At 42.9% G+C, this 12,294-nt stretch overlaps 1 long non-coding RNA gene across 1 annotated transcript in view; it reads left to right on the top strand.

The window, feature by feature from the left end:
• LOC128152080 (uncharacterized) overlaps positions 1 to 12,294 on the top strand; it is a 39,397-nt gene that overhangs the window by 5,102 nt on the left and 22,001 nt on the right. Inside the window, exon 2 of the long non-coding RNA XR_008238538.1 lies at positions 10,415 to 10,499. This is a non-coding gene — a long non-coding RNA (uncharacterized LOC128152080). The remainder of the gene's footprint in view (positions 1 to 10,414; positions 10,500 to 12,294) is intronic.

Genomic DNA, 12,294 nt, shown 5'->3' with positions numbered 1-12,294 from the left:
GATGTTAGAAGAGATGTCAAAATACTCAAATCAAACAGACGTGCTTTGTTTATATGTGCCGTCACTGTGCTATATGAGAAGCAGAGAAATGAAATTACTAAACCGAGATCAGCCATCAGCAAGAATTGCTGCAACCCTGAGGATGTGCAGAGTGCAGACTAAGTGGGAATTAATAACTGTAAAAATACAGGGACGCCAATGTGGTACTTTTTTTCCCTGTTACACAATTTAGACTCTGTAGTCCCTGCTGGTCGATAAGACCAATGGAGATGCAATCCCAAATATTGAGCAATACTGGTATTGATAATCACAGACACCTGAACTCCACTCTTAGTTTCACTCAACTGGTTAACTACCTAACAAACTAAATAAGTAAATTAAACCCAATAGTAGCAACACAAATGTAATTGAGAATTCAGTTAAATCCAGTAACTGTCTTTGCCATGGGCAAGGTGATGATGTTAAGGGTCGAGGGAGACTGGGGTCAGCATTACTTGAAATAATCAGCAGTTTTCTGGGCTAAAGTACATTATGTATCTTTCCATAACTCCTCAGATCTGACTGCCATTTACTTCTGTCAAGTGCTTATGCCATGTTTACAAATGGAAGTATGAGTCATTATCAAATGCATTTTCACTTGTTTTTCTTCTGGTATTTTCTATAAAATGAATAGTTGCAGATGTCCGTGTAAAAAAAATTCAAATCACTGTGTCTTTCACTCCATTAGCACTGAACAGCTTTGGAAGATAATGAGGCATACTTAAATTTCTGTTTTTCCCTCCTGATGATACATTTAGAAGTTAAAGTGAGAAAAAAAATAGCTTTTTCTTCCAATTAATCCATGTGTCAAATTTTTATTATTAGATTTTTATACATTTAGCAATAAATACTGTATTTTTATCTTTCCCCCACCTTTTATTTGCAAGAAAGTATGTCAGTATTGTCAGTAAACTGCAGGCCGGAAAATAGATGCGTGTGTGTTGTAACTTTCTGAAATGCTCTTTGGTAACATAAATAAATACGTTTGGAGTTTTTCAGAGTGGGAGAACCTTTCTAGTGGAAGTAAAAATGCTGTTACATGTTTGCTGAGAAATGTTTATTTAATCTCTTTGACGAGTTTTCAGGAAGAAATGAGTGAGTCAGATTTTTGTTTGTTTGTTTGTTTGTTTTTCTCTTTCATTGTATTATGTATGAATTAAAATATCACTGTAAAATAACCTGTACAGATAGGTTTAATTTTCCATTACTCTAAAAGCAGTATCAAGGACAAATTTACCTGCGGTTCTTATTTCTGATTTTCAAGGGCTCAAGATGTAATGAGTAATTAAAAGCTGCTAGCAGTGCAAAAAAATCTATAAATTCAATAAAAGTAATTAAATTCCCTCCTTGCATAATTCACAAGGTTTCACAATTCTCTAGCATTTCTCTTTTATATAAGACAACAACTGAGTCAGAGACTTCAACATATTTTGTTATAAGCTCATTTGGTGCACAGTCCCTGTTTGCTTTCTGACTATGGTCATAAGATGATCTACATCCAATTAAATCTCTCAGTCTGTGAGTTAGGTATTCATTACACACCCCTGATGACTACGTACAGCAAAATTGCATAATGTCTTTGTAAATCTTATTTGAATGAATGAGTCGTTGAATTAAAAAATGATGTAAAGCTTAGTTCTGCCCTTTCATATGTTATACTTTACTACACACTTTCGAGAATTAGCACCTGGGGAGATGAGCCTCCACTTTCCCCACAACACCCGTGGAGGTAACGACCAAGCATTCAGGGTCATACTCTGACTCAGTGGTTATTATACAAGCAAGGTACCAGTTAAGGAGACAGAATTTAGGCAGTTTATATTGAAGCCAGTATTCCTTTGGCATTTATTTTGGTTTCATAGTATTTATTTGGGGGGCAATAAGGTTTCTGCCCACAGAAGGGAACTGTTGTAAAATCTAAAAATACAATTGTATGCATGGCAACATCCTGGCCCTATAAATATAAGGAAAGCCTATTTTTTTGTGTGAATTTATGGCACGTGCATTGGCTGTGAAACTGGCGTTCCCATGTGCATCACACTGCCGTTGAAAACCGGCATGCCTGTTGCTGAGATTGTGTAAAACTTTTTGTTTCGACGATACTGTAGAGGCAGGAGTGGGCTTTTAATAAAGTAACCTTGCTTCTTCATGCTAGTCTAAATCACAAGGTCCAGTAAATTGCCTGTGGAGTGCTGTACCACGTTCAGCATTACGTAAAATCTCATCTCTGGAGGTTCTCAGTACATTTCCAAGGGAAGTGAAAATAATGCTCGCTGACCTGCCTTTGGGTGTGAACTGTGCTGAAAGCAGTTACAGCTGTTGACAATGAGCCCTTGAAAACCTGTCCCTCGCTTTTCACAAGAGCAAACAGGCAGAATAGATAAGGGCAACGATTTCGGCTTGCCATCCTCTGAGTCTGCGGGAATGGCAAAATAGTCATAATCCAGCTGATACTACTCACAGTAGTGTAACTGATACTCAGCTCAAGATATTAAACACGTGTTTACCTACAGGTAGATGTCCTGATACTTAGCTCGCCAAAAGTCATTCGTTAGTGTTTTTTTCTCTTCCTCGGACAGTAAGAGCCTCAAACCCGAAGGATAATTTTGTCTTGCTTTCCTCTGGAATTAGTCCACCAGAGACTGTGCCACTGTCTTAGACAATTCCTCTGCCACCTCTTTCCCTGTCAGCAGCCTGGTGAGATGCCAGCGGACTGGCAAGTGCGTGTGGGCTTGCCGACGGTGTTGCCGTTCATAAACTGCTCCCATGTGTTGGTCAGGCATTTAATGGGAAAGTAGATTTGCAATGGAGTTAAACCCCCTAGGAGAAAAGACACAGCCCGGCAAGAGCTCTGACCAGAAAACTGATTTCTTGTTTCACCACAGGAGGAAACCACTATTTTTAGAGATGAAAAAAAGAATATGAGTGAGGGGGAGTCACCTACTCCAGCATAGCCAAATAGTCAAGGTCCTTATTCCAGGTGTGGTGAGAGAATGTGGAAGCTTTTTACATTGAATTTTACAAACAGTACATTTTTTTCCTGAAAAATAACCCCACCTTTAGAAAGACCAAATCTAGTTATAGACCTGGGTTAAGTCTGGCCAAAAATATTGACCCTCAAATGGAGGCATATTTTTTGAAAATATTACTTTGGTATTTCTTCCTGGTATTTGCCAAATATAACTTTTCACTTTTCATTGCAGAAAGGCCTCTTGAATTTAAAAATTATCTTAAATTTACTAAAGAAACCCTTTGAAGGGTTAAGTTCAATCTCCCCCAAGAGTCTTAAAACATTTTGGTTTAGATCAAAAATATCTTAGATGGTAACAAAAGTATTTCTCTTCTCCAGAAACCCCAAAATTCTGCTTCTTGGTTCAACCCAAGCCAAAATTTCCCCTCTAACTGTTCATTCAACCTCTGACTAAACAGGAAATGTTTTTTTATACTCAGATCTAGATGGTAGACTAAAGGTCAAGTCCCTGTCCTCATGTCCAGCTATTTGTAGAGAGGACATTTGAACTCTGGTCTAGGCAAAGGTCCCTGACACTGACCTCTTAGCTACCTTTGTGGAATAAATTTCTCCTGTGTTAAGCAAAAAATCTCTCCCTTTTTTCCCCCTCCAAAGCAGACACACATGTTCTAGCAAATAATTTTGGTTCATATTAACCAAAACCTTCAGATACAGAAGGTTTCTAGAGGAAACTTTTAACCCTTGCTAGCTGCCAGGGTACTTATGGGGTGATTTCTTTTCCTTTCACGTTTCACCAAGGGAAGTGGCTGTCACAGAGGTGGTAAATGAAGAAATTGCTCCCCAAAAAGCAGCCTTGCTGGGGCAGGCAGGGATTCAAGCCACCTTGACCCCATGGGAAGGGGGCAGAGGGGCAGCCTCGGCACGGACAACACACCAGCCATCTGTGCTCACAGCAATGCAATCAGGACTGGCAGGGAGCAGGACTGCTTAAAGCCCCTACAATTTAAAAAAAGCGCTTGACATAACAGGTATCCCCATGGGGGCATTTTCCAGAGGTAGCACAATGTGGGAGTTAGGGAGCCCCTGCAGCAATAACACATTATATTTCTTAAAGGTTTTGAGAAGCAGTGGGAGATGCAGAAGACAACCTGGGTAGAAGTTAAACCATTTATGGCAAAACACCCTCATGATTAAAAAGAGGAATTAATTGCCTCACAGCCAGAAAGGATGAAAAAGATCTCACTTGCTTTCCTCCTACGTAGATAACAAAGGGAAATCAGGAAATGAGAATCTGAGAAAGAAATGGCTAAAATGCTAATTTTATTTCACTAAATTGTTAGGTACTAACTTCAAGCAATGCAGATCCAGTGCACATGACTGAGCTCATCACAATCATTTACAGAAGGAAGAGGGGTAAGATTTGCCCAGAGTGGTTCTTCTGGTGATAGAGAAGCAGATTTAAATAGGATTTATTTAATGAAGAAGCTCCATTGAAACAGGAGCCCAAACTGCCAGATTGATATTGCAAAGTCCCAAATTCTCATCTCCACCTGAGGGAGGGAGGGAGGGAGGGAGGGCCTTTCACCGCATATCCAGGGTGGGGTTTTTTGTGGTGTTTTTTTTTTTTTTCTTAAAGCATTATCTTTGATGCAATGCAGTTGAATTCTTGGGTATTTTGCCCTTCCCTATAAAGTAAGGATGAGTTAAAATCAGGTGTACGTGGTACAGAGAGGACAGACAATGGGAAACCAAAGGCAAGACATCCTTTAATGTGTGCCTAGGCACAAAATGGCTGATGCTGCTCCAGCCATGAGGAGGGCTGCTCAAAAATCACGCACAAGTCAAGACAGAGCCAAGCTATGCATGCAGCAGCAGATTGATTTTTATTTTTTTTTTTTTTAAATGTGAACCAGGGCTCTTCCACAGGGAAAGTCTCTGTTTCATCCCACAACTCCTCACTGTCAGCTGCAGGGAATACGGCACCTTTGCTCCAGCCGATGCCCCTCGAGCTGCCGGCGTGTCCCAGGCCCGAGGATGGCTTCTCCCAGCGCCGGGTGCTGAGGACTGTTTGTTCTTCTCCTTCTTGTCCTGCGTCATCCTCGGCACCGCTCGGATATTTCTCTTCTCCAGTGTAACACCCCTGGTTGTCTCCTTGCTCCGAGGAACGCACAACATATGTGAGCGAGCTGCCTGCAGGACGTGAAAGCCAACGCATTTTTTGCTGTGAGAGGGTGGGGGCAACGTCAAATATTTCACGTTTCCCTTGATTACTGTATCTGCGTGAGTCACATCCTCGGGAGCGAGGCAGCGTGGCTGGAGGGCACTGGGAGTCCTGGTCTGCCATGGCTTTCACCTCCCAACATCTCTCACACTCCGTTATCGTACCCAACAGAGACATTTCTCCACTCCCGGGCTGAGCCAGCACCACTGCCTATATTAACTCAGCTGCAGCTTCAGCCCAGTCAGGCTGGCTTGAACTTTGTACCATGTCACTCGTGTCTGCCACCCACGGCGCGCTCCGGCTTCGCGCCTCCGCACAGGGGGAAACGAACTGAAAGCTGCAATGCCCATGGCCTATTTTTCAAAAATTTGAATGCTGTGAAGAGCTTGGTTAACCCTGTGCATGCTGCTCTGCGTGCACAGGGAGGGGAGGCGGCTTGAAGGGAGTTTCTGTAACATGTAATAAGAGGGAGAATATATCCTGGGACCCGGTAGGAAGGCTTTGGAGAAATACAAATACAGATTATAATAGCAGCTGGCAAACCTGAACTAAATGCAATTCATTCCTGATGTAAGGACCTTCAAGGCTAATATCAGTGCCAAAACATGCTGAGGGAGGAGGAGGAGAGGTACCAGGTAGAAACAAGGATTTCCAGGCTCTTTTGGATGTCGCTAGCACTGGTGCCATTGTGGCTGTCCAGGCAGGAGGTATCTTAGTCTTCAGCCCCATGGACACAGAGTGTGCTGGTAGTGAAGACTTGAAGGGAGAGAAGGAAGAGAAAGGGGTATCCTCAGGGAAGATGGAACATTGTGGGTAGGAAATGGCTGCACCGTGTCTCAGATCGGCTGTTTCTCTGCCTCATCCTGCCCTGTCTCACATCATGTGCTCTGCTCATCCTTTTCCCCCCTTGTTGTTCCCTGTGTTTCCTTTCCTTACCCTCCTTTTGCATCATGCCTCCCCGTGTACCTGAGCACATATCCCTCTTCTCGGGCATCAGAGGGGTGATGGTTATCAACCACATTCTCCATTGCAAAGAGGCCAGTGCTTCACCAGGTAACTACTTACACTGGTTTTTTTAGCCCACCTCTCTGTTTGCACTCCCATCACTTTTGGCTGTTTGGTAGAGTTATAATCCTCTTATGGACCATGTAGTATGGTATTATTGAAACCATCATTGTTACTTACATTAGTAACAGCTAGAAGCTTTACATTTTTTGGCCTTGGTACAGTGAAAACACATAGTAGGAGAAAACTGCTGCACCCAGAAGACTTCTAAACATGATGGCTGGGCATCTCAAAAGATGTGGAGTCCACTGGCCCCATTGGTGAGCCTGGAGAAGAGCCACCCCCAGCTTCCCAAGGGAGCTCCAGATGGATACCAGTGTGGTGATGGCCCTGAGAAGGTGAGGAGGTGGCCTGAGAGAGTGATGACTGCAGATGGGAGCAGATCCCTGGCTGTAAGCAAGAGGTGGTACAGCATGAGCCACAGCAGCCCATGGCAAAACCTGTGGCATGGAAACTACTGGGCACCATGGTGTCTAGGGCAACTGGGAGCATCTGCCTAGCCTAAGGGCTCCATGGGGACGTACTTCACCAGTAGCGAGGCTGGGATCATTGTCCATGGGATACTCACGGCCCTGGAAATGGCCTGACCAGTCACCTCACTGAACCATCCTGAGCATAGGCACGCTTCAAGGGGAATCTGACCAGGGAGGAGGGCAGCAGCCATCCCTTCGGCACCATCACAGCTGCAAGCAGAAAGCTGGGTCCAGGCTAGTTCCTTAATAACTACACTAAGGAGCAAGGCTGGTGCTTGCTGACTGTTAATTCAGGTTTCCCAGACTAATGCTTCCTTCTGTTTCCTTTCCTCTAATAAAGTTCTGCTCATTTAAAACACTTTGTTAAAGCTTGCTGCTGTGACTAGGAAAACACTGCTTAATCGCGGGTACACAGAGTCGTTTAGTCTCCCAAGTTTCTGAATGGGAGGTTGAGTCAGGGTTGCTCCGGTTTTCAAGGAGGCATAGTTCAAAACTGGACCCAGCTTAGTAGCACATGCTGAAAGTGTTACAAAAGTAAGCAGACAAGACCAAAAAAATGTGATGATGACAATGAGGTGAGGGATGCTCGCAGGATCCCTTACCAACTCAAGATATTCTATGATTCTATGATCCGGCAGACCATCAACAGCAGAGTGGAGAAGAGATGTCTGAGTTAGGCTCCTCTGCCTGACAACATGTCCATCACAAGACTGAGCATATAGTGGACATGGACATGTCCTGACAGATGCAGGGTCATGTGTTTGGGTTCAGTTTGACAAGTCTGAATAAGCCCAGTAACGTCTCTTGCTCAGCTATTTGCCAAGCCTCTCTCTTCTTGCTATTGCACCTTCGTTTCTTCTGTTGGAAGTTCTCACACTGCAGGGCCTCCATCTGAGAAGACTCACTGTCACTGTTGTAGAGGGGTGGTAGCAGTGTAGATATGACCTGGGAACTTATTACCGCCTTTGCTTTCTGTGCTCTATAAAAATATTAAAAAATGTTAGAGACCAGTGCTGCATCCACAGACATGATCCACCCATGACCTTCTCTAAAAATGCAATACCATGTCACAAAGACAGTTTCAGTACCTAGAATGGCAGAATGAAGAGTAATAAAAAGTATGGAAATCAACACTGGTAGCCCTTGGTATCTGTACCTCTCTATGCTTTGAATAGAACAAATAAGAGTACTATCTGATTTTTTCTTTATAATCTTAAATAAGACCAATATATGATGTTATTAGTCTGTCTGTGCTGCTGAGAGCCTCATTTGCTCTTGTTCTTTCATGTCCTGGCAAGATAAATCCTAAGATGGCACCACTGTGAATAAAAAAAAGTTCAAGGACTGCTTTCTGCCCCATGGTCTAGAGTTGTGGCATGCCTCATGGCCACACAGGTAAGCAACCTTCCCCCCCAAACTGAGTGGCCACATCCAAAATGCCTATCGGCCACAGTCCAGCTCCTGAACCGTGCCTGAGCTGTGACTGCGAGAGTGCAAGCTGGCCTGGATTGGGGGTGAGCGATGGCCAGACTTTGGGCGTCTCTACACTTTGCTAGTATATTTGTATCCTCTGTTCAGAGAGCTGCTTTTCAGTGTTATATCCACTTTTTATGACAACATGATTTTTTAAGGCCAGGATGAAATGTGACTGAAATTTTCTAAAATACGTTTTTTCTGTATAATGAAGGGAAAATCACAACCACAGTGCTGCTTCACTTAAACCAGATGCTTTTCACGGATACCTTGCAAATGACAACTTTATTCAGCTAAGGAAAACTTGCAAAGCCCAGGAGTGCCAGGTTTTCTGAGAGCTAACTGGGTTTTGCCCTTTCATCCCACCTTGGCTTCACATTGTAAAAATGCAGATGCTTAGGAAATTGCCTCCAGCTGCTGAGTGATCTGAGTTTCACAAAAATAATAAACCTTGATCTGAGATAGATGACCTTGTTGTCAGCAAAGGATCTTTAGGCTTGGAGAAGAGAACTTTACAGGCTTTTTGCATTCCCTTGCTGCAGCTGTGGCACTCTTTCAGTGAGACTCAGAATTGCTCATTTTTCTTCAGCAAGAGAGTCTTGCGATACACCCAGAGCACAAGAATTTTTTGTGGAGATATGTGAACTAATGCTTGACTCCCTCATTCAGATACTGTCTGTTAGGTTAGTCCTGGCACTGTGGTACTCAACGTGGAGGAAAACATCTGTTTTGGAGGTATGCAGCGCTTATAAAGCTACGTTGTGTCTCCACACAGTGACCTGCAATGGAGACCCGCCCTTCAGTTCTCTTTGGATGTCTTGTGAATCAAAAGCACCTAGCCTTTCAGTCTTGATTTCTTCAACTAGAAGAAAGGATAACACTATTTTGTTTTCTCTTGGGGGATCTGTGTTGGTTGATTTATGAACAGAGATGAAGTCTGGAAGTCTTTATGCAGAGGCTCGCTATAATGCCAGTCTTTTGTACCATGTCTCCCAACAGACCAAACTATGCATTAGGGACATCTGATGTGCACAGTGGAAGCCCAGCAACTACTGCCCAACTGTCTTTATGGCCCATACAATATTTACTGTGCTGCCAGGTTCAACAGTGCTGGAAAACATGCATTGTAGATGCAATTTAACTGTAGAAATTGTTTAGAGCTAAAGCTTTAGTCAGAATATATGGGATTTTTTCTTCTCTACAAAGCCTGAGGGTTAGTATCTGTTTAACATTCAGGAGACAAGAAATGCTTCCAGCACTTGGAAACAGTGAAGAGCATCCTTCTGGGATCCCTGAGATGAGATACTAAATCTTGTAATGAACTTGCACTCCTTGTTTTCCTATTACAGCAGTCATTGAGGGGTAGCAGTTGGGTCCCTGTACATCATCACCATCAGCAGCAAAACACATTTACTCAATGCTGCTAATGAGCACCAAGTGAGCACTGGAATAGGAAGCTGTGTTGACATTTAAAAGATCCCGGTTATCAGGCTCCATGTTGCCTAATTGTGAGGGTTGTGTGGGAAGCACTGCTTCAACATCTCTATCTAGTATGGACATGACCGGCAGCAATACACTACTCCTATGGAATGTCAGTTACTGCAGGAAACAATTATCCTTTCTGAATATTCAAAATATGTCAAAACATTCTTCCTTTTTCCCTTTTAGGGCTCATCAAAGCTGTGAGTGTGTCAACATCATTCCACCTACTCGGAGGTGGCTCTGGAATATCTGATTCACAGGCGTTTCTCTTGCTCAGCATTGAATCTTGTGCAGCCATAGCCAACTCAAGCCTTTGCAAGTAATACAGGCAAAAATGGATTTTGCCAACCAAAGGGTGGTCTGGTCAGCAAGTACCACCATTACATTCCTTTCCTTTCCAAAATAGGGTGCCCATGTCCAAATTTCCTGTAGCCCTGGACTACGCTCATTCCCAAACCGTGCTTAGTGTGTCTGAGAGAGGGCTAGTTGACCCAGGCCAACAGCACATGAGGGACTATCCTATCAGTTTAATAGCATGGGTGATCACGTTCTGGAGTCTGGGCCTAGGTCCTGACACTTTAATTTACTAGCAGAGATAGAGCCAGTGAGTAGTAATAACAGGATCATCCAGTCAACTAGTCTGATGGTATATCGTGGACTATTATGTCTCACCTTGCTTCCCTTTCATAGGGGTTTGCCTAGGGCATCTCTACTAGGAAGACATCCAATCTTGATCTGAAAACATCAAGAGACAGAGAATCCAACCCTACTTTTGGTAAGTAGTTCCCAGGATTAATTGCTCTTACTATTAATAATGCATGCCTGGGTTTCTTTGTATGAATTTGTTTGGCTTCGTCTTCTAGCCGTTGATTCCTGCTATGCTTTCTCCACTAGATGAAGGAGATCTTTTGCATATGGTATTATCTTGTTGTGGTGGTACTTGTACACTTTAGCCAAGTCATGGCTCCATCTTTTTGATAAGGTAAGCAGAGCGATCCCTTCCAGGCTTTCACTAGAGAGAGACATTTTCTCTCATCCTCCCTCTGACCTGTGTCCAACTTTTCCCATTTAAAATATGGGCACCAGAACTTTTTGCACTATGCCAATATTAGTCTTACCAGAGCAGTGGGGAGAGATAAGATCAGCTCCCCACTCCTACTCACTACTTCCTTGTTCATACATCCATGAATCACATTATTCCCTTTTGCTTTACACTAGGAGCTCATGTTGCCGCCCTTAAATTCAGTCTGCGGTCCTTGATTTCCATGGCTGCCTGCTATCTACACAATAGGCTCCCTTCCCTGTTCCCATAGGAGTGCCTATACTAAGACACATCTTCAAAATCAGGTCTTCTGCACTGTCTGTGTTATAATGTCCTGGGAGTGTGCTGCAAAGTTAAAACCCTGAGATGCTCAGGTAAGATTCTTGGGTATGGAATAAAGAAAATAAATAAGAATTGTTCCTTAGAAAATGAATGATGAAATTCCCTTTAATGTCAATAGGAGTGGGATCAGCTCATGGCATTTGTTCACCAATATGAACCTGTAACTAAATTTTCCACATCTACAAAATGTGAAATCCATGCTGCCCTAATCCTTTTTTCATGTACAACATCTTGTAATTACTGTAACCAGTGAACACACATTGGCTCCTTCACGCTGCTATTGACAGTATTTTCTCATCTTAAAAAAAAATAAATCAGGTCTAACCTGTCTTTCCAACAAAGATTTTCTGCTCATTAAAATCTGAGAACTGCTGCATGGATTTCAGCTTGATAGGCAGAAAGTATCTCATTTGTCCCAAAGGCAAGTGTAGTCTATGTGGCAAAGCCAGCATTATGAAGTGTTTTAAATCAAATCAGAGCTATTCTTTGAAGGACTCTGATTGTGCAATCATCAAGGCATTTTTCATGCTGGCAAGAAAAGACACAAAGCAAACTGATCTGACACATTTTAACAGGTATGTTTTAGATATGCAGATTGAAAGAACAGCCCTGAAACTTTAACGTGAGTGATCCTTACATCTTTGGGCCTACTGATTTTGATGAGAGTTTCTGCTCAGGAAAGGATTTCAGGGTTTGACTTGTGCTGATATTTTCTGCCAGTAATTTTTTCCATGTAAATATGAGGTCGCATTGATGTCATAACACCAAGAAATCAGTCTTGTGGTCTCATTAACAGGGGACAAGCATCTAAAAGTCTACAGGTTTTTGTGGCTAGCCAAGGATTACAGTGTAAACTCAACTGTAATACAAATTGATGCTTGAAAGAAGAAAGCACATGTGAAGCTGTTGACTCTTGTGCACAATATATTATAGTGCAAGAGCTCACAAACTCTGCCATTAAAACAGGACTTGGTAATTCTGAGGAATGCTACAATTTGTGTCTGAAACTACTTTTAGAGACTTCGTGTGATTAGTGTTCATGTAGCTGTCATTGTCCGATGTTCACATGAAATTACATGGTTATTATTTCCGAAGAGCCAGGATGTGCCCCGCAGCACTTGGGAGGAGGGACGCATCCCCAAGCCCCGTGAGGTGATGGCTCTCCGTGAGGGCTGAGCACAGGGTT

The sequence above is a fragment of the Harpia harpyja genome, chromosome 15 (assembly GCF_026419915.1).
Source record: "Harpia harpyja isolate bHarHar1 chromosome 15, bHarHar1 primary haplotype, whole genome shotgun sequence".
Classification (NCBI taxonomy): Eukaryota; Metazoa; Chordata; class Aves; order Accipitriformes; family Accipitridae; genus Harpia; species Harpia harpyja.
This window is presented reverse-complemented; position numbering and strand designations above follow the sequence as displayed.